General features: G+C 47.7%; 1 protein-coding gene across 3 annotated transcripts in view; it reads right to left on the bottom strand.

The window, feature by feature from the left end:
* Positions 1-25398, bottom strand: part of GJC2 (gap junction protein gamma 2) — a 128783-nt gene that overhangs the window by 98762 nt on the left and 4623 nt on the right. The window contains exons 3-4 of one of the 3 annotated variants that reach the window (XM_043509761.1): positions 22456-22561; positions 16307-16646 (exon numbers count right to left, since the gene is read on the bottom strand). The gene's annotated coding sequence lies outside the window, so the exon portion shown is untranslated. Of the gene's footprint in view, positions 1-15562; positions 16279-16306; positions 17671-22455; positions 22562-25398 lie in introns of those variants that run through there. The other 2 variants (XM_043509762.1, XM_038389373.2) reach the window with 2 other exon arrangements.

A 25398-nucleotide genomic window follows, 5' to 3' on the forward strand; every position in this document is an offset into this window, starting at 1 on the left:
CCTAGTCTAAGCCTCATCTCCTCAAATTCTGTTCCTATAGCCACGGGTGCTTCCCATGTAGGGTGACCATATTTCCCAAAGGTAAAATGGAACACCATGTGGGGCTAGCCCCATTTCCCCCACCCCTCGCTTCCTTACGCGGGGCTGGCCCAAGCCCTGCCCCTCCCTCCCCATGCAGGGTTGGTGTCGTTGCTTGCCTGAACCCTGCCTGCCCTCCATGTGAGGCTGGGGTGAGCCATGCCTGCCCCCCACCAGTGCGGGGCTGGCATCTCTGCTCACCCCCCCCTTCCCCCACATGTTCCTCTGCACTGATCAAGTTGGCAAGAGCAAATGGGACAAAGGCCCACTTTTGCCAAAAAAAGTTGTGAGGGCCTGCACAGGGCTTAAAAAAGTGACTGTTCCGGCCATAACTGGACATAGGGTCATAAGACTGATCCACCGCCAGCTTTCACAAGTGTCACCATGGGCTTGCCAACTACATTGTCTCAGAGAGCTGCAGACAGAGAGGCTGTGCAGTGGAGGCCTTGAAAACTAGTATCACGTACACTGTTCTCTCTATGTGTGAGAGTGAAACCATGGAAAATGGCTGTTGAAAAGCAGCCAAGGGCAATAAACCAAAGCTAGTGCAGAATCAGTGAACTGTTATGGGGCTCCATCTCAAATTGATCCCTTGCGACCAAGGGAATCTGGACACGCTATCTGAAGAACCCAGCTCTCTGCCCTGAAGAGCAGGACCATTTCCCCAAGTCATTGCTTACCAATGATCGTTCACGTGTTGCAGGGGGAGCCAGGATAGCGGCTGGTCCACTGTGCATGACATGCACTCACTCACTGAGGGGAAGACAGGGATGGAGGAGGAGAATCAAAGTTAATCACACAGCAGGGAGATTCACTGCCTCCTTCCCCTGCTCCCCCAGGCTCTGCCAAGCTGAGTGGGTGGGGAGACAAACAGCACTCAGCCCTGGGGCAAGCACAGGCCCCTGCACTTATGCTGTGATCAATTCTTGGCTGGATAACAGCGAGAGAGCATGGTTAGCAGAGTTTCAATACAGCATTTAGCCATGGTAACCGTCTGCTGCTGGCAGCTTATTGCATGGCGTCGGGGAACCACTGAGACCTAGCAGTGCTCGCTGACAGCATCGAAAATATCCAGGAAGCACTCAGCAAAGCTCGCTTCCTCTCCGCCCTCCAGAAAAGGCTGTTTCAGTCTCTGCCATTGCTGGGCTTCACTCTGACTTATAGATTGGTGTCCTGCTGGCCCAAGGTCAGAGGCACTTTGGCTACCCGCGGCACTAACAGGAAACACGACTGCTGTACGGGAGAGGGCTCTCCCAGCCCGGCCATGCCACAGCTCTGAGCCACCATTCTAATTGGTCAGCAGCCTGGCTGGCTCCAAGCATAGTGTACTTAGCCACACACCATGTTTGGCACCTGATTCGAAGCCCACACTAATCAGGGGGAGCCTTTCCACTGATTTCAGTCCGCTCTGGAGCGGGCCCTTGGGTAGTAACCACGGCTGGCAGCCATGTCTCACCCCTGCTAGAGGCCTAGGCTGGGACACGAGGGCCTTTCTGTAAGCTGGCATGAGGCATTTTGCCACATGGGAAGGCTCCCCTAGCTGTGCCCATGGCATCAGGTTCGCAGAGCCTACTTCCTCTGTGCAACTGGAGACTCTAGAGCAGGGATACTCACACTGAGGCTCGTGAGTCCCAAATGGTTCTTTAATGCGTCTCCTGCAGATCTGTGCTGCACATGATATTAAAACACTCTGTGATTGTTTCATTCACTATAGTGCTATATATTCAATCCATTCACACACCTGTGGCTCTGCTGGGTAATGCTGATTGCTATTTCGGCTCCTGAACCCTTGAGGTCTGTTCTTGTTCTTTTTGCTGATACAGACTAACAAAATGCATCCGATGAAGTGAGCTGTAGCTCACGAAAGCTTATGCTCTAATAAATTTGTTAGTCTCTAAGGTGCCACAAGTACTCCTTTTCTTTTTGAGACTAACATGACTACCACTCTAAATTACCCTGGAGGTCTGCATATCACGGCTCTAGTGTGTATGCACCCCTCCCCGCCACACACACGCTGCTGGCTCCAGGCTCTCTGTCTGCCACTAGTGCACTATGGGAGAGCTGCCCAGCTTTTCCCACAATGCATTGGCACAGCTGTCCTGCAGCAGCTGAGCTGAGCTGAGCGTGGATACACACAGTCAGGAGGCAGAAAGACTGTGGGATGGACACAACTCACCATATGTTTGCTGTAACCAGCTTGGGCGACAGAGGGTCATGGAGAGGTTACAGAAAGTCAGCTGTACAGGCAGCGTGGAGCGCCCTTTTGTCCCTGCTGAACGAGAGCGCATGCTGGAGCCATCACCATGATGGGCTCCTCACTCAGACAGCCCACAACAGGAAATGACAAGTGTCCTCAGCAAACCAACAAAAAGCCAGCAAGAAGCTTGGATGGCTTGGGGAGGGGTCTAGGACCCCTATAGTCTGACAGGTTGCTAGCTTCACTGAAGGCAGTTACCATCCAAAGGCTTTTTGGTTCCCTACAAGAAACAAGCAGAGTCATTTCAGTCTGGTTCACAAGGAACAGGTACCAACAGAATGCCCCTCTTGGCCTTCTCATCAGAGATGCAAAGGATTAAATAGAGGCTAACCTATCCTCTCAGCCCATAGGGCTAGGCATTTCCCCCATCCACCTGGTTCCCTGTCCTGCTGACAGACAGGAGGCTTTAGTGTCCAGGCTGGCAATCCGGCACCCTTCACTAGTGGCGCTGGATGCTAGAAAGATTTTAAAGACAACAACAATGGAGTTGGGGCAACATAGTCACTTTCCATTGACTGTTGATATACTGGCAGTCGAGCTGATTGGGAATTTTTCGACTAAGCTTTTTTTATCCGAAAATGCAGATTTAATTGAAACCGAAAATGTTTCTGAGAATGTATCAGTTCCGACTGGAAGGTATCTCAGGTCGAGGATGGAATTTCTGGTCAAAACAAGAGCAAAACCTGCCTTAGTATACCAAATAGCCCAGTGGTTAGACCACTCTGCTGGGATTTGGGAGACTCAGGTTTCAATCTGCACTCCGCCTGATTTGGGCCAGGCACTTGAATTTAGATCTCCCATGTACCAGGTGAATGTCCTAACTAATTGGCCATTCTGGGGTGGGTCTCCCTTGTTTTTTCCATGAAAAGTTTCAGAAGTTTTCATTCTGATGAGAAATGAAACCCAGATGCAGAAACCTTGATATTTTTCATGAACCAGAGCTCTTGTTTTAGCCCTCATTGACAGATTACAAATAAATCCCCAGCTAATATTTCCAGCCCCAGCATGCCCTCCAATGGCTTTTTATGGCACAAGTGCCTCCACACAGCTATGCATATTGCCCTTGCCTAGTAACAACCTAACCCATGCACACGCCTCCATTGGGAAAAAGTGTGATCGTCACCATTTTGGCTGACACCCTGGCAATTTAACTGGGGACCCCCAAAGCTAAAAATCACAGGCTGCTACAGCTTGAGTTAGAGACCAGGCTCTCTAACTGGCCCAGCAGCAGCCCCCTATCCTCTGCAGATTGGGCACAGAAGAAACCTTGTATCACACACACATCGGGGGGGGGGGGTGTCACACGAGCACAAACCATCATGATTATGTGGCCCGTAGCACTAGTCAAAATGTTTTTCATTCAAATGTTTTTCTGATGAAAAACGCTCTTCTCACAAAACAAAAATTTTTCAGGGGAAAACTTTAGTTTTGTTGGAAAATTTTAATCAGGAAAACCACGTTGACCGCCAGGAAGGTTCACCTCCCGTAAGGGAAATTGACAAAAACTTTCCTGGCCCAGGTTCATCACAGAGACACTCTGCAGCTTAGACTTCCACCGAGCTCCAGGAGCTGTAAAGGCAGAGAGCTGGAGCTCTCAGCCTTGCTCACTCCTCCGCAGCTCATGGATCCAAAGTCTCTGCCTCTTCATCTCTAGAGATTAGGGGGAGGGGAAGGGGGAAAATGGGGAGACAAAGCACCCCACCTCTTTGGCTCCTGGAGCTGCAGGGGAAGGGAAGGGAGGCTGAGTAGCCAAGCACTCTGGCCAGGGAAGGTTCTGGTCAGTTTCACAACTGACATCGACAAGAGCCTTCCAGGAGAAAGGATGAGAAATTCCATTTGGTTCTTCTGAAATGGAATTTCTCTTTAAAATTTCCCACAAAAAATCCCACCTTTGACGTTTTGTCCTAATTCAAGACAATTTTTTTTAAGTGAAGTTTTTCTGGAAAAGGGATTTCCTTCTTCCAACTTGTCCAAAAAGCCCTAAATTAAACACACGCTATAAAGGACAACAATACTGGATGTTTACAGAGCGACTTCCCATCCCAAAGATTCCAATGTGCATTACAAACTGCGCTTCCCCTACCAATGAAATGCAACCACCTCTGGGGTGGCATGCAGCAGCATTCAGCATCAACAACCAGGAAAAGTAATTAGGAGTCCCTGGTTTTGACAAAGCTTACCAAATATGGCATTAAAAAGCAGCTACTCACACCCATGTTTCAGTTCTTAGGAACTTGCAAGGAATTGACTATTTCTCCTAAGCAGCCTGCTTCGAGTGATATTCCCAAGAGTTCTAATGTACCTGGAAAAGTCTGTTCATTGTGGATTCAATTTCTCTTTTGATTAAACACTACAACTGTATAAAGAGCTGCATTATATAAGATAAAGGATGTTAAGCAAGCCAGATGCAAATTAAACTGACATGTCTGTCATTCGGGTGGACTGATATAACTGTGGCAGCTGCTTCTCCAGCATTCAGGCCCCATCTCTGTCTCCAGCAAGACTCTTCTGCTGCTGATTCTCCTCACTGTGATTAAATGTTGGAGTGTTTTTGTGTGTGGGTGCATGAGAAAGAGCATGCAGGTGTGTGATGTGGGTGTGCACATAAGCCTGTGGAGTGCTCTGAGTGCAGGTGTGTACACACTGCTGCGCGTGCATGATGTTTGTCAGCAGGAGTGCTGCACGTACATGCCGCATGCACAGCGTGTGTGTGGTGTTCGTGCAGCACACGTGTGGTGCTGAGAGTGCACAGGAGTAGTTTGTAAGCGTGACTGTTGTGGTGTGGTAACACAACCTGCTGAGTTTGTGTATGCAAAGTGTACTTAGAGCATCTGTGTAGAGTTCACATGCACTAAATGGGGTGCGAATGGTGTTTGTGCCAGTATTGTGTAAATGCTTGAATGTTTTGTCTATTATAGAATCATAGAATCATAGAATCATAGAATATCAGGGTTGGAAGGGACCCCAGAAGGTCATCTAGTCCAACCCCCTGCTCAAAGCAGGACCAAGTCCCAGTTAAATCATCCCAGCCAGGGCTTTGTCAAGCCTGACCTTAAAAACCTCTAAGGAAGGAGATTCTACCACCTCCCTAGGTAACGCATTCCAGTGTTTCACCACCCTCTTAGTGAAAAAGTTTTTCCTAATATCCAATCTAAACCTCCCCCATTGCAACTTGAGACCATTACTCCTCGTTCTGTCATCTGCTACCATTGAGAACAGTCTAGAGCCATCCTCTTTGAAACCCCCTTTCAGGTAGTTGAAAGCAGCTATCAAATCCCCCCTCATTCTTCTCTTCTGCAGACTAAACAATCCCAGCTCCCTCAGCCTCTCCTCATAAGTCATGTGCTCTAGACCCCTAATCATTTTTGTTGCCCTTCGCTGTACTCTTTCCAATTTATCCACATCCTTCTTGTAGTGTGGGGCCCAAAACTGGACACAGTACTCCAGATGAGGCCTCACCAGTGTCGAATAGAGGGGAACGATCACGTCCCTCGATCTGCTCGCTATGCCCCTACTTATACATCCCAAAATGCCATTGGCCTTCTTGGCAACAAGGGCACACTGCTGACTCATATCCAGCTTCTCGTCCACTGTCACCCCTAGGTCCTTTTCCGCAGAACTGCTGCCGAGCCATTCGGTCCCTAGTCTGTAGCGGTGCATTGGATTCTTCCATCCTAAGTGCAGGACCCTGCACTTATCCTTATTGAACCTCATTAGATTTCTTTTGGCCCAATCCTCCAATTTGTCTAGGTCCTTCTGTATCCTATCCCTCCCCTCCAGCGTATCTACCACTCCTCCCAGTTTAGTATCATCCGCAAATTTGCTGAGAGTGCAATCCACACCATCCTCCAGATCATTTATGAAGATATTGAACAAAACGGGCCCCAGGACCGACCCCTGGGGCACTCCACTTGACACCGGCTGCCAACTAGACATGGAGCCATTGATCACTACCCGTTGAGCCCGACAATCTAGCCAGCTTTCTACCCACCTTATAGTGCATTCATCCAGCCCATACTTCCTTAACTTGCTGACAAGAATGCTGTGGGAGACCGTGTCAAAAGCTTTGCTAAAGTCAAGAAACAATACATCCACTGCTTTCCCTTCATCCACAGAACCAGTAATCTCATCATAAAAGGCGATTAGATTAGTCAGGCATGACCTTCCCTTGGTGAATCCATGCTGACTGTTCCTGATCACTTTCCTCTCCTCTAAGTGCTTCAGGATTGATTCTTTGAGGACCTGCTCCATGATTTTTCCAGGGACTGAGGTGAGGCTGACCGGCCTGTAGTTCCCAGGATCCTCCTTCTTCCCTTTTTTAAAGATGGGCACTACATTAGCCTTTTTCCAGTCATCCGGGACTTCCCCCGTTCGCCACGAGTTTTCAAAGATAATGGCCAAGGGCTCTGCAATCACAGCCGCCAATTCCTTCAGCACTCTCGGATGCAATTCGTCCGGCCCCATGGACTTGTGCACGTCCAGCTTTTCTAAATAGTCCCTAACCACCTCTATCTGTACAGAGGGCTGGCCATCTCTTCCCCGTTTTGTGTTGCCCAGCACAGCAGTCTGGGAGCTGACCTTGTTAGTGAAAACAGAGGCAAAAAAAGCATTGAGTACATTAGCTTTTTCCACATCCTCTGTCACTAGCTTGCCTCCCTCATTCAGTAAGGGGCCCACACTTTCCTTGGCTTTCTTCTTGTTGCCAACATACCTGAAGAAACCCTTCTTGTTACTCTTGACATCTCTTGCTAGCTGCAGCTCCAGGTGCGATTTGGCCCTCCTGATATCTTTCCTACATGCCCGAGCAATATTTTTATACTCTTCCCTGGTCATATGTCCAACCTTCCACTTCTTGTAAGCTTCTTTTTTATGTTTAAGATCCGCTAGGATTTCACCATTAAGCCAAGCTGGTCGCCTGCCATATTTACTATTCTTTCGACTCATCGGGATGGTTTGTCCCTGTAACCTCAACAGGGATTCCTTGAAATACAGCCAGCTCTCCTGGACTCCCTTCCCTTTCATGTTAGTCCCCCAGGGGATCCTGGCCATCTGTTCCCTGAGGGAGTCAAAGTCTGCTTTCCTGAAGTCCAGGGTCCGTATCCTGCTGCTTACCTTTCTTCCCTGCGTCAGGATCCTGAACTCAACCAACTCATGGTCACTGCCTCCCAGATTCCCATCCACTTTTGCTTCCCCCACTAATTCTACCCGGTTTGTGAGCAGCAGGTCAAGAAAAGCGCTCCCCCTAGTTGGCTCCCCTAGCACTTGCACCAGGAAATTGTCCCCTACGCTTTCCAAAAACTTCCTGGATTGTCTATGCACCGCTGTATTGCTCTCCCAGCAGATATCAGGAAAATTAAAGTCACCCATGAGAATCAGGGCATGCGATCTAGTAGCTTCCGTGAGTTGCCGGAAGAAAGCCTCCACCTCATCCCCCTGGTCCGGTGGTCTATAGCAGACTCCCACCATGACATCACTCTTGTTGCACACACTTCTAAACTTAATCCAGAGACACTCAGGTTTTTCCACAGTTTCGTACCGGAGCTCTGAGCAGTCATACTGCTCCCTTACATACAGTGCTACTCCCCCACCTTTTCTGCCCTGCCTGTCCTTCCTGAACAGTTTATAACCATCCATGACTGTACTCCAGTCATGTGAGTTATCCCACCAAGTCTCTGTTATTCCAATCACGTCATAATTCCTTGACATCACCAGGACCTCCAGTTCTCCCTGCTTGTTTCCAAGGCTTTGTGCATTTGTATATAAGCACTTGAGATAACCTGTTGATCGCCCCTCATTCCCAGTATGAGGCAGGAGCCCTCCCCTCACAGACCTTCCTGCCTGTGCTTCCTCCCGGTATCCCGCTTTCCCACTTACCTCAGGGCTTTGGTCTCCTTCCCCCGGTGAACCTAGTTTAAAGCCCTCCTCACTAGGTTAGCCAGCCTGCTGGCAAAGATGTTCTTCCCTCTCTTCGTAAGATGGAGCCCGTCTCTGCCCAGCACTCCTCCTTCATGGAACACCATCCCATGGTCAAAGAATCCAAAGCCTTCTCTCCGACACCACCTGCGTAGCCATTCGTTGACCTCCACGATTCGACGGTCCCTACCCAGGCCTTTTCCTTCCACGGGGAGGATGGACGAGAACACCACTTGCGCCTCCAACTCCTTTATCCTTCTTCCCAGAGCCACGTAGTCCGCAGTGATCCGCTCAAGGTCATTCTTGGCAGTATCATTGGTGCCCACGTGGAGAAGCAGGAAGGGGTAGCGATCCGAGGGCTTGACCCCACTCAAAAACAGGTTTTCACCCTCAATCTTATGCCAACCTCCCATGTCTCTGTATGGGCCAGCAGAACAGCAGAGGAGAGATTTTGTTAACAATCTACAGCTCCAAAAGAAAATGAACGAGATCAAACAAGCTGAGAAATAGTATCTGTCAGAAAACCTGTTCTTTTTGCAGGCAGGCTAGGACAGCCAGGTTCTTTGGCTAGCTGGAGTGCTGCTTTATGTACCAATGTGAATACTACTAGCTTGGCGTGGGTCTCTCTTGGTTATACACACTGCAACTCAATCTCCATCATCATCATCTTATTCAGGCATTCTCAGCCAGGAGTGGTGCTGCCATATTTCTATAGGCTTTCCTGAGTCTCAGCTCCTGGAATGTGCTCAGTACCTCTCCCAGAGCCTCTGCTGTACTGTAACGTAACTAATACGGTTTGAGAGAGAAATCAATTCTCCCCTGGCACCTCGCTTCCTTGTGACTGAGCTTCCCCCTAAAATAGCCACTGACAATGAAGACATCATGAGCAAGGCTCCTCCATGCCTCTGCTGGGTGGTAAAGGTTAGCTGCTATGGTTTGGATCTGTCCCTAGCTTCCATTAGGACTGTGTCGTCCCCATCTTCCTCCCTTAGGGCATGTTACAAGTCTGGTCTATTTCAGATGGATTATTCTTACGGCCCTTGTGCCGGTATTTGACCCTCCCTTTGGTTTTCCCCACTCCTCCTTCTGGAGTTGGGAACTGGTCCCTTTGTGGGTAAAGTTCTGGCTACTGGCTTTGTGCCCGTTCTTCTTTTAAAGGCTGACGGCCTGTGACTGGCTGCTTCATTTGGGGCTTGCATTATACAATCATTGTAATATCAGGCCTAACATTTCACACAGCCCCACAAGGGGGATGGCTCTGGCTTCTCTCACTCCCTGGGCTGAGCACATGGCAGACTCAGTCCCTCTGCGGAGGCTGCAGCATTCTGCGTGGTAGAAAACAGACAGGACTCTGTTATGCTGAATATACAAAGGATTCTTTACTGAAGCTGCGGGACACTGACACTAGCTGTTGTCCTCCCTGGCTCTCTACCTCCCAGCCTGACTGACAAAACCCATGCTACCTACTGTCATCACATTCATTCTCACTAAGTCCCAGCTTGGATCTTGTAATCACAGAAGGGACTGCCACACCACATTAGACTCCTTCCCCCTACCCCCCACACAAATTGGACACTACAGAGAGAGGGCCAAGGACTGCATGCTGCTGTCAGACTAAGAGGGGTGGTGGTGGGACCTCCATCTTTGGGACAAGGCAGGGTGCAGTGATGTGGGGCATTGCTGACTTTGGGCCTGACTGAGATGTCCCAGCATGCAATGGATTAGCGACATCACCGCTGCCCAGTGCTGGAGCAGGGGGCAATCTGGCAGTGGAGCACGGAAAGTCAGTTTGATTTTTATTCAGTAATGGGCTGCTCTTTTAGGGTCTGAAATGTTCTCAGAGGACAAAGCAAGAGGAATATGAAGTTGAGAGAATAGATGGATAGTGACTAAAACAACTTCCTTTGGGGAAGACTCTCTGCTCCAAGACAGAGCAGGGATACCAGACACTGCTAGCACAGTACACACTGGGATATCTCAGCACAAGGAAATGTCAGCCATCATGGAGCATTATCTGTGTGTGCCTGGAAAAATACAAAATGTGACATTTTAAACTATCATTAAGAAGGCTGCCATAAGTCTAGCTCCCTGGGAGTATGGATGGATCCTTTCTTTGTGCCTCTCAGCAGAGACCAAGAACAATGCCTCTAGGAACAGCTGACAATGCACAACCCCACCACAGCCCACCACACAAATAAATAAATGGCTTAAGGCTACAATTAGACTAAGATCAATCTGCATAACTAATGGTTTATTCAAACACATTCCGCCTTTTCTGTTCCTAAGTTGTCCATGAAGAGATTGCACTTTGTTCAAACTTATTTCTCAAACAAGCACTTTAGAAAATTTTACTCAGAAGCTAAGCAACTTAATATGACGATCTGGGGACTGTGTCTTTACAGTCTGCAGTGCACTGAAAACTGTGTACAGATTTCAGAGTAGCAGCCGTGTTAGTCTGTATTCGCAAAAAGAAAATTAGTACTTGTGGCACCTTAGAGACTAACAAATTTATTTGAGCATAAGCTTTCGTGAGCTACAGCTCACTTCATCAGATGCATCACTTTAAATTTCTAAGGCATTTCCTTATATTTCCTTTGCAGGCTAGGTGGCTCTTTAAGGAACCCTATGAATCTGTGATAAGAGTCAGCACGAAGACAGACAGCCTTGAGTAAGGTGAGGTGAATTATGCCTGTGTCTGTCTGTCTGTGTCTTAGAGAGCAGCCTGCTTTGTCTCTCTTTGGTTTTGGTTCTTGTGTTATTGTTCTGAATTCTAAGAAATAAAGTTTTATTTCACTGCAACCTTCCAGTATTTTATGTTTTGTCTAATTTCTCTGTGTGTGCGTGATGAAAATAACACTGTTTATGAGTTGTGTGTGAGATCATGGTCTCTGTATGTACCTCTGCCAAGCTGCAATCTCCATTTTGAAAGTATAGCCTCCTGTCTTCATTATCCTTTCACTTCCATGTTGGACTGAAACTCTAACTGGGGAACTGGCAAAGGCCTAACAAAAGTGGACTGTTAAATCTGGATGGAACTCTATTAAAAAAGAAAGCACCCTAGACAAACAGCTGGCACCTACCCTTACGGTTGCCACCTTTCTAATTGCTGGTAACTGGACCCCCAGGGCTCCCCCAGTCTGCCCCTTCCCCATCACTTGCTCCTCTCCCCCTGCACCCACCCCCATCACTCACTGGATTGTCTCCACTTCTCTCACCCCCTCAGCTGGGCTCCCTCTGCTTCAGGGCTGGGATGGGACCTATTGCGGCCTGACAAGGAGCCTGCCTGCAGGTAGGAGGCAGCCCTGGCTGAGCAGGGGCTGGTGCAGGTTAGTGACCCAGCACCTTTCCCTACCCTGCGGTCACCAGACTTTTGGTATCTGGTCAGTACCAATTGGATGCTGCCAGGTCCCCTTTTCGACCAGACTTTTTGGTCAAAAACCGGGCATCTGGCCACCCTAAATGGCACCCATACACAGAAGCCAAAACCCCGATGGGTGGCAACCCTACCTACCCTGGAGAACTGATTTGTCAGGGAATAGGTCACCTAGCAATGAGGTGACCTGCCAGAACTCTGGTCAGCTGTTGAGGCCAACCAGGGAGTCACCTGACAGAGGAGGCCAAAAGATTAAAGAGGACCAGAGTGGCTTTAGATGGTGGCTCCTCAGCCATTTTTACTCCTTAAGATGAGGGAAGCAACTGCAGGAGCCAGATGAGGCAAGGGAGGTGCAGGACACCCTGCCTCCCTGAACACAGATGATCCCCCAAGGGAAGGATCAGCTGGAGAGGGGAAATGCATGTGGGGGGTATTATTTTTGTAACAATCTGTACATTTCTCATGCAAGTAAGTAAAGAGCACTAATGTATTAGATGCCTGTACAAAGTATCTGTATATGCCATATGCCCCCTGAGACAGCTGAACTGTGTCCCAGAAGACTCATACCTTCGGTGGGATTGTGGGAGAGAGTATGTTTAAATTACAGGAAAAAGAATGAGGGGTACTTGTGGCACTTTAGAGACTAACAAATTATTCCCCATGCTTATTTCCCCCTCCCCCCCACGTTACTCACACCTTCTTGTCAACTGTTGGAAATGGGCCATCCTGATTATCACTACAAACATTTTTTTTCTCCTGCTGATAATAGCTCACCTTAATTGATCACTCTCGTTATAGTGTGTATGGCAACACCCATTGTTTCATGTTCTCTGTGTGTATATATATCTTCCTACTGTATTTTCCACTCCATGCATCCAATGAAGTGGGTTTTAGCTTACAAGCTTATGCTCAAATAAATTTGTTAGTCTCTAAGGTGCCACAAGTACTCTTTGTTCTTTTTGCTGATACAGACTAACATGACTACCACTCTAAATTACAGGAGCAGCCTGAGGACCCAGCACTGGTTCCAGGGGCAAGACAGGGATTGTATGGATACAGCTCTTGGGAGTGGGAAGGTGCACCCAGGCAGTGTGTCTATGGCCCCTATGACTGGGACAGTAACTGGGCTGTGTTCAGACTCCAGAGGCTTGGTCGCCTTCCAACAGTCTGGTGGGTTGCCAGCAGGGGAATTCCAGCCAGATCTGTGACACCTTTAGGAACCTAAAGTCCCACTGAAAGTCAAGGGGACTTAGACTTCTACGGCCAGGAGTACACAAGCAAAGGTTGCTGGCTATACTGGTGAAAGCCATAGCAGCGCACCCTCCTAGCGCAGATGCAGTTTGTACTGGTAAATGGTTCTTTTGCCAGTATAACTTATGCTGGTTCCTGGAGCAAAATAACCCACACTACCAAAAGCATTTTTATGGCCGTAAAACTGTCTCTAGACTAGGGCTTTTGCAAGGCTATAAAAATGTCACAAACGCAGATCACACCTCTAAATGATACTGTTGTATCAGCAAAAGTTTCTACCAAACACTTGGCTTTAGTCACTTAAGTGCTTTTGAAAATGTGGCCCTCTATGAACAATTCTTAGTCAGTAGTTTGACTGCAGACAGCTTGTGACAGGAATTCAGAATTCAAGCTGTTTTAACTGGACACAGGTCCCATGACGTTGCAGTTTGCTGAGTGGATGGAGGTAATGTAACTCTTCAGATCAAATTGCTAGTGCAAATACTTATGATCACCAATCTGAAATTGGCTCTCTGCATTTCTGCACTATTGACCTAAAAATCTGTTTCTGCAAACATTCCTGCCAGTGAACCCATTCACTGGAATGGTCATGGAAAGCAAACACGAATGGAGTATGGACACTGCTAAATCAATTTACATAAGCATTCAAATCAACATTTGTTGAGGAGTTTTTCAGTAGTATACACCCAGCTGTAGCTACAGTCTTGCCCAATATGTATGCTTAAGTTCTGTGCATAAGCGCAGGAACTAGCAGTGCGGGGGGGGGGGAGTGGGTGCTGCAGCACCCCCAGGTTTTACACGGGGCTCTGCTCCTGGCCCCACGACCAGGGTCCTGACTGCTGGCCCCACAGTAGGGGCTCTGTGCCCGCCCCTAGCTGTGGCCTCAGCCTGGGCCCCCTTCCCCCTGTCCGCGTCCTCCCATCCTGAAGCCATGGCCCTGCTCCCGGCCCCAGCTCTAGGGGCGGCAGGGGGCTTAGACGGGGCAATGTGGGGATGCAGCACCTCTACTATAAAAAGTCTTCCAGAGTCACTGGTTCTGTGCATCATGACTGGGGCACATTGGTTCTAACTTACATGCTTTTCACATCTGAAGAGATAAACTTACTGAGTTATCATCTGACTATTTTCAGTCAATTATACCCCCAAAAATCCTGGCATATAATGGTCTTTTTTCTGTCCTTTTTAAAATCTCTCAGTGGATGCTAAAGTCACCATATGGTCCACAGTAAAACCCTAAATGTTTGTAGTGCCAAATAAATAATGATCAAAAGTAGACAAATGAAAAACAAAGTTTAAGAGAGATTATATAATGCAGCCTATGATCAAGAGAGAAAAAGTCAGATTGAAAGGAGTGAAGCAAGCATTTGGTGGAAATACACACAGGTTTACAACAGAAGTGCAGATTTTTGCAGTTGGCAAAACATATGCAACCACTTGAAGAATTTTAATTGTGGCTTATTCTGTACATGGGTCTAAGCGGGAGCCAGGAGCTTTTAATACCAAGAAAGCAATTTTGTATGCAATGCCAGCTCAAACAGGAAGCCATCAGAGGGGCCATAATTAGGTAATAAGACACTCCCAGGCAATGGATTTTAGGGGATTTGTTGGATGCCTCGAGTGGTGTTAAGGGACATGAGGCCGAAGGGCATGGGACTTTCAGAGAGCAAGAAGTCCAATTATTTCCGAGGACTATGCTGGCCCAGAGTGCCTGCTTGCTCTTAGCAAGAGAGCATAGAAAGAATTCTAAAAGAAATAAAAAAAGTTAGAGCTGCCCATTTTAAAGGGGCTAGAAATATATCTCTCCAACTCACTAATCATGGCAAACCAACCAGAATGTGGCACACCCATTATTCTCCCACCTCCATATGTGGACTACCGTCCTGCTTTCAGACTAAAATGCAGCGTAAGTCAAAAGGCATTTTCCAGCTTTCCATTTGCCTATGTAGATCTGCTGCACTGCTGTCCTGGGTAAAGGACTTCCACGGTGCCATCCGATGCCTCATGCACCAAGGGCAGACAATTGTAACCCTGTCCACTCATCACATTGTCTCACATACAGTTTGGTGGCCTGGGATGGGTTCACGGGGTACAGAAGTGGTTGGGGGAAGGAGGAGTTGCTGAGCATTGCACAGTGAGATTGGAGCAGGATCTAATGCCTCATAGTGGGAGGTAAGAAGTCAATCAAAAATATGCTGCTCCCTCCACATTGTCACACAAAGGGTTACCCTGGATCCAGCTCTTCTTCGACTGGGGCAGGCTCCTTTTCCAGTGAGTGGCTAGTCAAAGCAGTGTGACTCTGGGGAACCACAGTTACTCTCAGCCAGCTGGATGAGAGTTCAGACCTGCTCCATTTGTGTGTCAGAAGAGGACGGGCCAAATACAGAGAGGAGTCTAAGTTGGCAGAATTCACCCCCCAGACCTCGCCAAGCACGATTTTGCTCTCACAGTGAGGTAGGTCAGGGGTAACGTCATAAAAGCCAGCGGTGTAACTGGCACCAGCACCAGGACCTCAGTATATACCTCACAGCAACTTAGACATCACCCCCTGCCCACCAACACATTCATCTCTGCATTTGTCCCAATAAGCCAGCCCAACTCAGCATGACTCACAGAGAGGGGTGTAGCAAGAAAGGCAGCTAACCAGAGTGTGTAAGAGTATGCGAGGGAGGCCACCCCCTGTTGTAACTTACCTGTTCTCTTGCCCCATCCAGTCCATAGAGAACGCAGCCATTCAGATCAGCTCCCCTGCCCTTGGCTCCGACTGCGTCACTTCCTTTTCAAATCCTTCCATCGGCTCGTCTGGCTCCACTGCACCAAATTCAAGCCCCCTGCAGTTGCCTTCAATGCCCTACATAATTCTGCGCCTTGCTACACCCTGCTGGGCTTACTGCATGGGCCTGCATCCCCATCCGTTCTGCCAGCAATGCCCACTCCAGCGCACTATCGGTCCACCTCTCACCTGCCCTTCCCTCCACATCACCCTCTGACCCATGAAACTCCCTTCTCAAGCTAGCCCGCAAGGTCGCTGCCCTGCATTCATTAAATCTTTCCCAAAGACCCACCTCCTCCAAGAAATGAGCCGATGATGGGCCGGAGCCAAAGCCCTCTGCAGGCCACGAGAGGCCTTCCATTAACTTCAGTGGGCTTTGGATCAGGCTCTAAGGCATCTGTTTAACTGTTTCATCTCGTCACACTCCACACTCGGAGGGAGCTGCCTATTTAGGGACTGAATGCTGACAAGGAGAGGCCTAAAAGCACCAGCAATAAGTCTGGGGGCCGCTGTCGGGGGAGAGGAGTGGGTGACTGCGGAAAGAAGATAGGCACTTACTGACTGTTGACATTCCAGCCTTAATATTAACTCGAGGTTATTTTTGTACATACACACAGTGCTGCAGAGCATGCACCTTACGAGACAGGCAGACACTCGTATTTACAGCTAATCTTGGCTCAACGAAGCTTCCTGTCGGGTAGAAGAGGAACATCTGTGCAGGATCTTGAAGGCAGCACAGTGCATCTGTCAAGATGGTGGCAGCTCCCGGCGGGTTTGCAGCCGGTTTTACACAGATAAGTACTAGCTGACGTTACAAAGTTGCTCCGTTCACCGGGACCATTTCAATCTAGGCGAACCCTCTTTAACCCTTGTTCTACTCATCACCATCAGAGACCGCAGCGGTGATCCAGTTGGCAGAGGGGATGTCACTCTCACAGCAGAACTCAGCCCTCCCTGCCCTGCAGCCTTGGATAATCATCGCACATCACAGCAGGAGGTGCAACCTGGAGCGGGAAAGACATTGGACATGGGTCTGCTGGACCACTGCACAACACTAGGGGCCTGATTCTTTTCTCCCGTACACTGGCCTTACTTCAAACAGAGTCACTCCAGATTTACACCAGTTTAAGTGAGGCTTGGTCTACACACTGAATATTGGCCCCAGTTATAGCCCAGAGGTGTGACTGCACCAATGCAAGCTACAGAATAGACAGACTACTGTATATTGGACGCTGTGATTTGCACCTGCTTGAAATCAGGATGAGATGCACTGGCTTATATTGGCTTTGCCTGCCTACATCAGAGCAGCCACACTAGCGGCTGAAACCCCCAAGGTGGACAAGGCCTGAGCTCCAGATCTGGACCCATCTCTCTCTGCTAAGGGGCCTGCCAAAATGCTCCTCTTGTCTATCTCAGTGCTTACATAATACTTTGCTGCTTCTAGTATTTTACTGCTGGAGGCAAAGGCCGAACCAGCCGGACATGTGCAGGATGTACCCCCGGCTCCAGTTTGGCAGGCAGGGTAAGCATGAATAGGTCTGAATGAATGCTTCCCCGACAGCTAGCTGGGAGGGGGGAAGAGACCCTGGGTGTGTTTATGTAAATACAGTTTGCTCCTACTTTGCTTAAATTTGCTATATATTCAGCTGATGGAGCGGTGTTTTGCGCATTGTAATCAACTTGGCTGGTGTTGGGTCACAAATTATCTTAGAACTGGATGCTGGGGTAGTGAAATTGTGGTTACCAATGCCCCCCACCCAGAGTGGGAGGTGAACTCTGCAGATGCACCTCTGAACTCTGGGTCTGCACTGATCAAGAACAGCAACTGTGAGTGGGGTGTAGAGAAAGGTCGGGCACATGAAGGGGACTTTTGGGTTGCTGAACTTAAGAACCTAAGGGGAACAGGGCACTGCCCAACCTACTTGGGGGTGGGTCTTTTACTCCTGGTTTATGTTTACGAACCATGTTTGTGGTGTTTTCCCAAATTAATGCCAAGTTACTTCCCTCCTTTTAATAAAAGTTTCTTTTCTACACTCAGACTCTGTGCGTGTGAGTGGGGAAGTTTTGCCTCTCAGAGGCACCCAGGGGTGATGTATAAATTTCCCAGGTTACTGGGTGGGGGCTCGAGCCGGTTCTGTGTTGGAACGATGGAGAGGAACCCCTAGATATTGAACCCAGCCCTGGTTGCCACTGGCTCCACCTGGCAGAAGGGTTACAGATCATTTACTGTGGGTCGGTGAGGTGGGAGGAGGAAATCATTCGCCTCACTGTGCATCACATCAAAGCCGAGTCTGCGAGAGGGGAGCGATGTAAGCTGGGCTCCTGTGCTCCCATCGCTTGTCACAAGAGCGACTCTCTGCCACATTCCCGTTCCCAGCCAGCCTTTGAAAAGCACGGCAGGGACGCAGCCCTTGTGGTTACCAAGAGCTGTCTTCTCACCCTGGGGCAGGGACACCAGTCGGCATCCTGGCTGAGCCGGGAAACATCCTGACGAGAGGCAGAGCCCGGTGCTCTGAACTCCTGCCCTTTCCACAGCTCTTAGACCAGTCCTGTTCCTTTCCAGCCTCACAGCCACATCTCTCAAACAAGCCTCCACAACAGCCTCCTCTCCAGCCTCCCAGCACACACACACACACACACACACACACACACTTTGCCTCCCTTCAACCCATACAAAATACAGCCACTCAGGTCATCTCCCCAGCTCAACCATTTGACCAGGTCCTTCCCCACTCCCAGTCCCTCCACTGGCTCCGCATCTGTTAGCCCAGCAAATTTAAGCTTCTGGTCACCCCCACCCTTACAGCTGCGTCCCTCCCTTATCCTTTAACCACCAGTCCACACTGCCGCTGAGCCATATCCCCTAGCGCTCCACCCCCTCTGCACCACTTGCACCCTCACCCTTGTCATCTCGCTTGTCATCTTCTCCCACAACTGCCTCTGCAGTCTCGTGTGCATGGTGCAAGCTCACCGCACTCAGCCACAGAGCCTGTACCCTGCCCACACGCCACGCCCTCTTACAGACCCACTTATCCTGTGCAGCCTCCAGTGAACCTAAATTTTAAAATAACCATCTCGCTTCTCCTTCCTGTACCCTCTGCCTTATACCATGAGCTCTTCAAGCTGGGACTGTCCCTGCTTCGCTGTCTGGAAAGCACTACTACACAGTGCGAACTAACTCACAAAGAGTAACAACATTTCCTATTTGTGTAACACCAGCAGCTAGGGGGCCCAGCTAAAATCAGAGCCCCTTGGGGCTAAGTGCTGTCCAAATACACAATAAGAGAGAGCTCCTGTCTCAAGAGCTCCCACTTGGCGCTTAAGCAATGCTTTTCATCTATAGGGCTCCAAGTGCTTTACAGAGGTGGAGATCATTAGAGCTGGTTGAAAAAAAATGCCTGTTATAGTTCAGGGAAATTTTTTGAAAGAATTGTTTTGCCAGATTTCCCCAGGATACATTTTCCAGTTTTTAACTGGAACTGAAACCTAAACATTTTTAAAAAATAAATGAATACAAAAAAACCGAGAAGTACTCATGGCACCTTAGAGACTAACAAATTTATTTGGGCATTCATGGCCCCAGTTCCGAAAACCAACAAAATAGAACCAAATAGCACTCCGGTTCTATTTTGTTGGTTTTCGGAAATGGGGCCATGAATGTCCAAATAAATTTGTTAGTCTCTAAGGTGCCACGAGTATGCCTTGTTTTTTGTTGTTGTTTTTTTTTGCTGATACAGCCTAACATGGCTACCACTCTAAATTAATACAGTTTAGTTTTCAATAAAATGCATTGGTCAAATTTTTCCCAGTTTTTTAAAAAATAAACTAAACTAAAGTGAAAAACGTTCCAAGACAATTTTGGTGTAGATTGAAAAACCCATTTTGTGTCAGAAAAATTTCAGGTAGCTCTATTCAATTCTCCCCATTGTACATATGGGGGAACAAGGAAGCAGGGTCAAATGACCCCTTATTGGCCTTGGCTGAGACCTAACCTCTCTGGACCTGATTCTCTGTTGCTCCGGGCCTGCATTTGGAAAAGATATCACTCTTGGGGCAGCCATGGACCGACCCAAAAGGCAGCCTTGGGGCTGCTCTAGTTTATGCTCCAGCTGCAATAGCTTTCTAGGGATTATCTACCACTTTATAATAGCGGAGGCAAAATCTTTCCCTGTCACGTCTCGTCTCTTCTCTTCCCCAGCTCAGTCCCTTCACCAGGGGAACTGAGAGAGAGGCCGGACTAGCATAGATCTGTTCTGGGAGCCCTACACCAACAGATAGAGCAATAGGTATTATCTGGGAGCCTCCTCCCCGCCTTTATGGCCTCATTACAATGACAGAGCAAAGAGACAGAATACCAGGGAGAATTGGGTCCTCAGTCTCGGTTACCCAGTCTGTACAATGGGTTTATCAGCCCCAGTTAGGCCCCAAGGGCCACAGGCTGAGAGGATCCTCAATTCGCTAATTTCCCTGTACCTCACAGGAAGGGGCAGGAGGATCAGCCATCTCCATGGCACTGCAGCCTGCCATGCTCAGATCGAGGACATTTTAAATACCCCTCCTTACACCCTCCAGAGGTCTGTGCAGCAGATTTAAATGATCTGTAGATCACTCCAGTAGTTAAGAGGACTTTGTCAGGTCACCCTCCCTCAGTTTGTTCGACCCATTTGTCCTAGATGCATAGATTCCAAAGCCAGAAGGGTCCATTGTGATCATCTAGTCCAGTGGTTTTCAAACTTTTTAGGCTGCCTACCTCTTTCCAAATAATGTAACCCATCATGTAGCCACATCTGAGATAGGGTCAAATATATCTATGATTAGATTACCAAGTCTTAGTAAATAAAGTCCGTCATTATAGGATTTTTCTCGTGTACCCTGTGATGAGAGCTTGTGTACCACCAGGGGTCCGTGTACCCCAGTTTGAAAACAACCGATCTAGTCTGACCTCCTGTCTAACACAGGCCAGAGAACTTCCCCCAAAGTAATTGCCAAAGCAGATATTTTAGAAAAACATCCAATCTTGATTTTAAAATGACCAGTGATGCAGAATCCACTATGATGCTTGGTAAATTGTTCCACTGGTTAACTACCCTCACTGTTAAAAATTTACACCTTATTTCCAGTGTGAATATGTTTACCTTCCACCTCCAGCCATTGGATCACATTAGACCTTTCTCTGCTAGATGGAAGAGACCGTTACTAAATATTTGTTCCCCATGTATATACTTATAGACTGTAGTTGAGTCACCCCTTAGCTTTCTATTTGTTATGCTAAACAGTCATGTCTCATCTTCAGTGTGACTGTACGCTACACTGTCACACTCTGAGCACACAGCACCCTGAGCAAGGAGAGACAGTGCTTATATACAGACTGTTAGTAGGGGTAAGCCTCCCTCACTCTTTCTACCCCATGAATCTACATTTAAAAGTTTGGGTTAAACCTGGAACCCTTCCTTGCCCCCCAAATGTCCCCATGTGAGCGCCCATCAATTTAACTTGGGGTCTTCGTTGCCCATATCATGCCACTGGCTGTTAGCCTGCCTGTAAATTAAAGGCCTCCGGCTAGCACCTCATCATTCTAATGACATAGTGCCACTTCAGCACCATCTGCCTTTGCTTAAGGACCCAGCCTTATGTTCAAGCAGCTTGCTCCGTGTTGTGCCTGCTACTGTCACCCACATTAACACAGTGCAACTCTGTCCCCCTCTGCTGCGTGACCCTACCAGGGCACTGCTCCCTGCTCTGTGAGAACAGCCCTCTGGGTCAATTAGTGCTGATCCTAAACACAGCAACATGATGAAATCCACACTGAAGACGCAACATGAAGTGAGCATCAGTTCACGCAGGTTAGGAACAGATTTTCTTCCTTTCCTTCTCCTCTGTCCTCCCCCAGTTCAAAAGAAAAATTATCAGCCTCTGCCTAAAGGTTACCAGCTTTCATACAACATCCCCTGCTCCCCCAACCCCATTCCAAATCACCTTCGAATTGCTACTGCATTATTCCACCCATTTTTAAAAACTCTAATTAAAGACACACTCAAATCAGAGAGCCTATTTTTAGAATAATGGCCTGGGTCCAGCTCTGCCACAGAGACATGCTGTGTGACTTTAAACACCAGACTGATCCTCTCTGTGCCTCAGTTTACCTACCTGCAGGCAGTCATACTAACGCACCTCAGAGGGATGCTATGCAAGTTGATTTATGTCCATAGAGTGTTTTGAAGTTTTCTGTTGAAAAATGCTTGTTAGATTAGACTGTATTGCTTCTTCACTTCCTACATTCTGTGTCCCACAGAAGCCAAAGAGAAACAGTGTTTGCAGTAATACTGCTCCCTGGTTTTGCATGTCATTCACGTTAATTTCCAGCACAACAAACAGTGTCCATAGACTATCTACACATAATGTAAACCCAGTAGAAATCTTAAGAGACACATGCACTCTCTTCTCCATCTCCCACACATGGAGACAGCCTATGCACAGATATTACATTGCCACATGCATGCTGCACAAGTCTCAGACTGCCCTCCCAGTACATATACACACACAAACAAAATTGACCCACATACACCGCACGGACGCTACACCCAGATATTATGCATGCACACAAACCCCAAGAGATACCTAAACCTCACACGCGTGTGCTCACACACAGACACACACAGAAAAAAATACCAAGACACACCACATAGTGCACACTCACAAACTGCTCTTCAGAGTCACATACACCACTGAGACCGTTCTGGGTCAGTCACTGCTTCCCACACTCACCAAGCCAGATCCACTGTACATCAGGCAAAAGCGCCAGCAGCTACTCACCCCTCATGGCCCGTTCCTTTTGCTACCAGCCGCGATGGACCATCCTCTGCTCAGACATGCACAAAACCGTGGAAGGGACCAAATACACAGCTGTATTTGCCTGGCTCTTCACAGGAGAGGAACAGAGTCATGGATCAAAGCTGGTGCCTGACAGGAGCAAAGCACACAGCTACGGCTACTGTATAAGGACTGCAACAGTAAAGAGCTCAGAGAAAAGGAGGGTTTGTCCAGGCTATTCACTCTGTGCAGAGTTTCTCAGCTTACCCAGCACTGGGCTCCAGCCATGCACTCATTAATACATCCCAGACGTCAGGGGCAGGGGGTGGGCTCTGCCTGTTCTCTCTGGCTGAGCAAAAATGCAGAGACACTGGGTGAGCGCACAGAACACACATCTCTGGCGGGCTCGAGGATCTGCTTTATGTTACCGGACTTGTAACATAAGTGTAGACATACCTTTACATAGCATCACTAGCATAAAATGCATCATCATATTTTCACTTTTTATTTGCCTTGCTGATAACCTCTTCAAAAGTTTTACAGACTCTCTATAGCTACATATATTATTTTAAATGCAAAAAAAAAAAAAAACATTGAGGCAATGCTAGTTTTCAAATTTATAAGTCGGGAAATGCAATAGCTAATGTTTTCATAACATTAGTTCACCCACATTGTACATGTGTAGTATTTCAGAGGACTAGTTAAGGTGTACTATACATCTTAACATAAAATTATTGCAATATTTTTATTAAAATTTACCAAGTGAGCCATGAAGTCTATGTATTCTCACCATGACATTAAATATAATTGGGGAAAAGTGATATTCACTGATTAAAACAAAACCAAAAACATACAACTTTTGATAAGTGTTTATGTAAATACTGGCTATGTTGCTTTAGATCTATAGATAGCGCCCTACCAAATTCATGGTCCATTTTTGTAAATTTCACATCCATAGCATTTTAAAAATCTTGAATTTCACCGTTTCAGATATTTAAATCTTAAATTTCACACTGGTGTAACAAACCATGAATATGTATTTGAAAACGGCAAAATATAAACATGTAAAGCCCTTAAGACTCAACGTTTCTCAAACTGGAGGTCTCAACCCAAAAGGGTGTTGCAAGGCTATTGTAAGGGGGTCGTGGTATTGCCACCCTTACTTCTGCACTGCCTTCAGAACTGGGTGGCTGGAGAGTGGCGGCTGCTGGCCGATGCCCAGCTCTAAAGGCAGCACTGCCACCAGCCGCAGCACAGAAGTAAGGGTGGCAATACCCTGACCCCCTACAATAGCCTTGAGATGTTCTTTTGGGTCGGGACCTCCAGTTTGAGAAATGCTGTGTACTTTTGTATACTTTTAACCCTATAGTATAGAGTAAAAGTACATAAAAGACCAGATTTCACAGGGGAGACCAGATTTCACGGTCCGTGACGCATTTTTCATGGCCATGAATTTGGTAAGGTCCTATCTATAGAGTATTAAGTGCAATGTGGCTCAGCTAAGCCAAGCTAATATTGTCATGAGCATGTTTCCTCAGCAAAAGTTAGTAACTATTATATTGAAAACAATTATACTGAACACTCAATGAGCCTATGGAGACAAGTTGTGGCAATAGATTTGGAGATGAAATTCAATCAAGTCCAGCCCCAAGTGGAAAACAGAGATTTTTAGTCCTGCCTTAATCGCAAACCTTATGCAATCTTAACTACAGAGTCATGCCTGAGACTTCCAAATTATTATTACTTATTTGCATTACCATAGTGCCTAGGAGCCTTAGTCAAGGACCAGAGCCCCTACCCCTCCCCCCGCCGCCTCCCACTGCGTTAGGTACTCTACAAACACAGAACAAAAAGCAGGGGGTCTGCCCCCAGAGAGCTTACAATAATGGTGTTATTATATTACCAGTATTATTTTCTATCCTATTCTTTATACACCCCATATTTTGTTTGCTTTCTTAACCACTGCTGCACCTTGAGCAAAGGTTAAGCAGAGTGGGATCCTGGTCTACGACTGGCAAATCTGCAAACTATGGCAATGCAAATAATAAATTAATTAATAAATACTAATAGAGCCCTCCACAGTGATGCCACGGCAAAGATTTTATTCCCTGATTTGGTTGCAGTTCATTCTGAACACAATTCCATGGAGCAGTTCAAGCTGTTCTTTACACTAGGTATTCCAAGGCATTTGTCAACTCAATTGCAATCCACTCTCCTAGCTTTGTTAAATCTCTCACAGTCATCTCTGGTCTAAATAACATTGGGACCATCTGCAATATCTGCCAGCTTGCTGTTGACCACCTCCTTTCCAGCTCGTTAATAAACCTAACACCAGAACTCTGATGGATCCTCATGGCTGTTAACCTTTTGCCATGCTGAGGATGGACTGTTCATTTCCACTCTTTGTTTTCAGTCTCTCATAGACAGGAAGGATTGCTCAGTGTTTAAGGCACTTGGGTTAAAGAACCAAGATTCCCTCCTCTGTCATAGGCTTCCTCGGACCTGGGGCAGATCACTTGGGCCTGGTCTACACTAGAAAATTAAGTCAGTTTAACTACGTCAGTCAAGGGTGTGAAAAATCTACACCCCTAAGTGGTGTAGTTAAGCCGATCCAAGTCTCTCCATAGACAGCACTAGGTCGATGGAAGAATTCTTCTGTTGACCTAGCTACGGTTTCTCAGGGAGGCGGATTACCTACCCCGGTGGGAGAATCCCTCCCATTGGCATAGGAAGAGTAGTGCATCGGTGTAGACAGCAGCGCAGCTCTGCCGCAGCAGCATTTCAAAGGTAGACTAGCCCTTTGGGTGTGGCTTCACAGCACAGTTAGCTTGAGGTATAAGCCAAGTGTTAACCATAACCCAACTCAGTCCACACACAAAAGTCTCTAGCTCCAGTCAAATGGGGTTTAAACTCAACATAGGTGGCCTCTTAGGGGCTGTTGGTTGG

The sequence above is a fragment of the Dermochelys coriacea genome, chromosome 2, assembly GCF_009764565.3.
Source record: "Dermochelys coriacea isolate rDerCor1 chromosome 2, rDerCor1.pri.v4, whole genome shotgun sequence".
Lineage (NCBI taxonomy): Eukaryota > Metazoa > Chordata > Testudines > Dermochelyidae > Dermochelys > Dermochelys coriacea.